This window comes from Amborella trichopoda, chromosome 12 (genome assembly GCF_054954075.1).
Source record: "Amborella trichopoda isolate Santa Cruz 75 chromosome 12, AtrichopodaSantaCruz75HAP2 v2.0, whole genome shotgun sequence".
In the NCBI taxonomy this organism is placed as follows: Eukaryota; Viridiplantae; Streptophyta; class Magnoliopsida; order Amborellales; family Amborellaceae; genus Amborella; species Amborella trichopoda.
Genome location: NC_142347.1, coordinates 32,361,451 through 32,365,332, shown reverse-complemented (window position 1 = coordinate 32,365,332; position 3,882 = coordinate 32,361,451). Strand labels below are relative to the sequence as shown.

Sequence of the window (3,882 nt, the reverse complement as noted above, 5' to 3'; positions counted from 1 at the left end):
AATTCTTTACAAATAATGATGATTATTGCATATATCAAAAGGTCAGTGGGAGTGATGTTATCTTTATATCGTTATATGTGGATGATATGCTAAATGTTAGTAGCTCAATTGCCCTAGTAGTAGAGACGAAAAATTTCTTTGCACAACACTTCGATATAAAGTATTTTGTAAAAGCTTCATATGTGTTGGGCATCAAGATAATAAGAAATAGGAGAGAGAAGACTATCCAACTTTCCCATGTAACCTATTGTAAGATGATATTGGAAAAGTTTAATATGAGTATGTGTAAGCCCATGTCAACCCCAAGTGATAAAGAGACGAAGCTTAGTAATAAAATGTATCCTACCGAAGACATGGATATAAGAGCCATGGAGAGATTGCCATATAGGAGTGCAGTTGGGTCTCTTATGTACGCCATGACGGGATCAAGGCCTGACTTATCTTTCGTCATGAGTCTGGTGAGCCGTTTTCAAATCAATCCAAGGGAGGAGCATTGGAAAGCAGTAAAAAGAATTCTTAGATATTTAAAGATAACCATGAGCTATGCGCTCACATATGAGAGAGGAACTACAATAGCAATAGAGGGATATTCAGATGCAAGTTATCTCGTGGATCCAGATAATACAAAGTCTATATCTGGGTATGTGTTTATGCTTAGAGGGGGGGACGTTTCTTAGAACTCAAAGAAACAAGATATTACGGTTTTGTCCACCAAGGAATTCGAGTATGTGACATGCTGTCTAGCAGCCAAGGAGGCTATGTGGATTAAGAAGTTTCTTAATCAACTTATTTTCCATTCTATACATTGTTAGGCAGTGTGGATTTTTTTTGACAACACGACGGTCATTTGTGTCTCTAAGGAGCTTCGGTTTCACAAGAATTCCAAGCATATCAAGCAAATGAGGTGAGATTGAAAGAGATCGAGATCTTTTATATATCTATAGATTTGATGATTACAGACCCTCTGACTAAAGGAGTTGTCCCTAATGTTTTTGTAAGACATGTGAGAGAGATGGGAATGAGAGAAAGTGAGGAAGAGAGAATGTAAGGCCTTCAAAGGCCAGCTGGGAGATGTTGGGTTTTATGTGGCCTTTAAAGGCCTTATGAGTGTGTAATAAAAAATAATTATTATAGTGGAACATAAACTCAGTGGGATTGTGGTCCCTCGAAGACCATACTAAGAAAATGATATTTGTGGATATCGGACTGTGCTTGACGATTTGGGCCAGACGGTTGGAAAACCCCAGGTACCTGATCATAAAAAATAAACTGAGAAGGGTTTTTGGGTTAGCCCTTGATGAGGTCAGAGCTTATGCCTAGAAAAGTAAGCCGAGGGACTGTGTGACCCTCGTGTGTGATGGTAGGCCTACAGAGGCAGGGGCCAAAACCTCATCCTTGTTCCATCACACAGCATGCATATAGATCGATCGTTCGGGAAAGCTACATATCCACCTTTGGGTGAAACATATGCATGTGCAAGACATACCTCTATGGGTCATAGAGCTGTGGTCGCATCAGGTCATGGTGACCATGACTTGTCTCCAGTGGTGTACCTGTAATCCAAAGACTAGGATTGCGACTCCTTGAATCATCAACCAGACATTGGTGACCCGTTAATGAGCCCCTGCTTGAACTGTAGGTCATGGGAAACATTGGGTCGGTTCGATAAAACAAGTGTGGTCTGTAGTCCACAGTTGAAAGTGGAGTACCCCCTTATCGTTGATTGAATTTCTTAACCATATGGATCCACTTCCCATCATATTAATTTAAGTATGTTCATTTTATTATTAAAATAATTTAAATTTAATATTTGAGTTTTTATATGTTATTTGATACTTTATTTCTTATTTTTGGACTTATAGAAATGAAGTTATTAATTTACAAAGTTATAATGTTTTAAATATTATTTTGTTTAATTTTAAAATATTTATTAGAAATTACATGGGGGCCCATAGTGCACATCAGCCCACCATGTGGGTATTAGGTGGGGCCCCACATACCATACATAGGTGGCACGCCCACCCTTGGATACCTTCTGTTGTTCCTTTGTCTTCAAGTTTGTTAAATATGGTAACTATATCTTGTAGAATATGGTCAAATATTGATTAGGAAATATTGACCATATCTTATCTTGATTATTGAAGGAATATCTTGACTTGATATTATTGAAATATTCTTATGGAAAATATGAGATGGAATATGCAATTTATGGTATGCACTATATATTTAATGGATTTAATTTATTTAAATATATTGATGGGAAAATGGTTTAACGAAAAGAGGATAATGATTCATGCACCTTCCATAATGTTGATGGTCCATCTATAGAAGGGATGACTCAGGTCTCGCACCCCACTTGTCGCCTTGATTAACAGTCCATATTTAATCTCAAGAAAGAGGCAAACTATGGGAAACCCAAAAGAAACCCTAGAACTAAATTTCACTATAAATACGGGTGCTCTCCCCCCATCTACACACCTCTCTCTCTCCCACAAACTCTCTCTCTCCCATAAACTCATTCTCTCTTTTCCCTAGGGGCTACACCCCTCTCTCTACTCTCGAATTTTCTCTCTCTACTCTCGCTCCTAAAAAGACCCTAAGGGGCACGCCCCAACATAGAGACTCTCTCTCTCTCATGATCTACTCCAAGGGTAGGAAAAATTAGGGTATGAGCCTAATTATTTTGGATTTAAGGTTTTCAAAAATTCATGGGTGGTTACCTAGTTTGGCCGAAATTAGCTTTCCCGGTTGGAGATTTAAGCTAGACTGCTGATCCCGCGCCAATGGATGTGGTGACTCGGTGTGAGGTGTAATCTCCGGCATCTTTTCTTTTAATTGTTTGTTCTTTTAATTTATATTATCAAGCACAATATTACGTTATATGAATGGCATCAAGTAGTTGAGATTTATTTTATTGATGTGTTATTTATTTTTAGAATTTTTACTGTTTGTAATAAGAGCATATGTGAGTGATCTTCTTGCCAAAATTATTAGGGGTGATTATTATTAAAAAAAAAAAATTTAAAATAGGGAAATTTCGAACTTTAGCAATCTTGAATTTTTACTTTTTTTTTGAATCCTAAGATCTTAAAATAAGAAAATTTTGGACCTTTAACTTCTGAATTCCTTTTTTTTTATTTCTGATCCTCATTATCCAAAAATAAAGCAATATTCGAAAAAAAATAATATGGGGCTCCTAAGAACAGGTGTACATGTAATATCCAAAATTTCAAACGTAATAAATTAAAATTTTAGGTAAAATTGTAATTTATTACTGCTCTGCCAATTTTTTATCTATTATTAAAACATTTTTTCAATATTTTAAAGAATGACCAATTTGCCCTTTTTTTTATTTTCAAAATCCAATATTTATTTTTGCGTGAACTAAGTATGATTGAATTTTTGGAATTTTCAAAATTAGAAATTTTATAGTTGTCAAATTTTAAAAATTCGACAATTATAAAACAAAAAATTTACAATTTGGGTGTCTGAAATGGTTTTTTATTTCGAATACTAAAGAACTGAAAGTAGGGAAATTTTATACATTAATAGCCTTAACTTTTTTTTTTTTTTTTTTTTTTTTTTTTTTGGGATCCCTAAGATTCAAAACTTGGTTAATTTCGGATCTTAAAGTTCCGAATTCTTTTTTTATTTGGGATCATTATGATACAAAATATTCGGGGCTCCTAACAACGGTATACATGTAATATCCAAAATTTTAAATTTAATAAGTGAAACTTTTAAGTAATATTGTGACAACTCTTAAATGACGGATATAAGTGTAATTTTTCCAATATATATTGGCTCCTATTAAACCAATCGCATATCCTTATCACGTTATACACTTTTTTAAGATATATATTTGTGGTTCCCTTTTTCTTT

The 3,882-nt window shown here is 34.6% G+C and overlaps 1 pseudogene; it reads left to right on the top strand.

The window, feature by feature from the left end:
* The first annotated feature begins 353 nt into the window (after positions 1-353).
* LOC148779530 (secreted RxLR effector protein 161 pseudogene) lies at positions 354-677 on the top strand (annotated as a pseudogene).
* Positions 678-3,882: the final 3,205 nt, after the last annotated feature.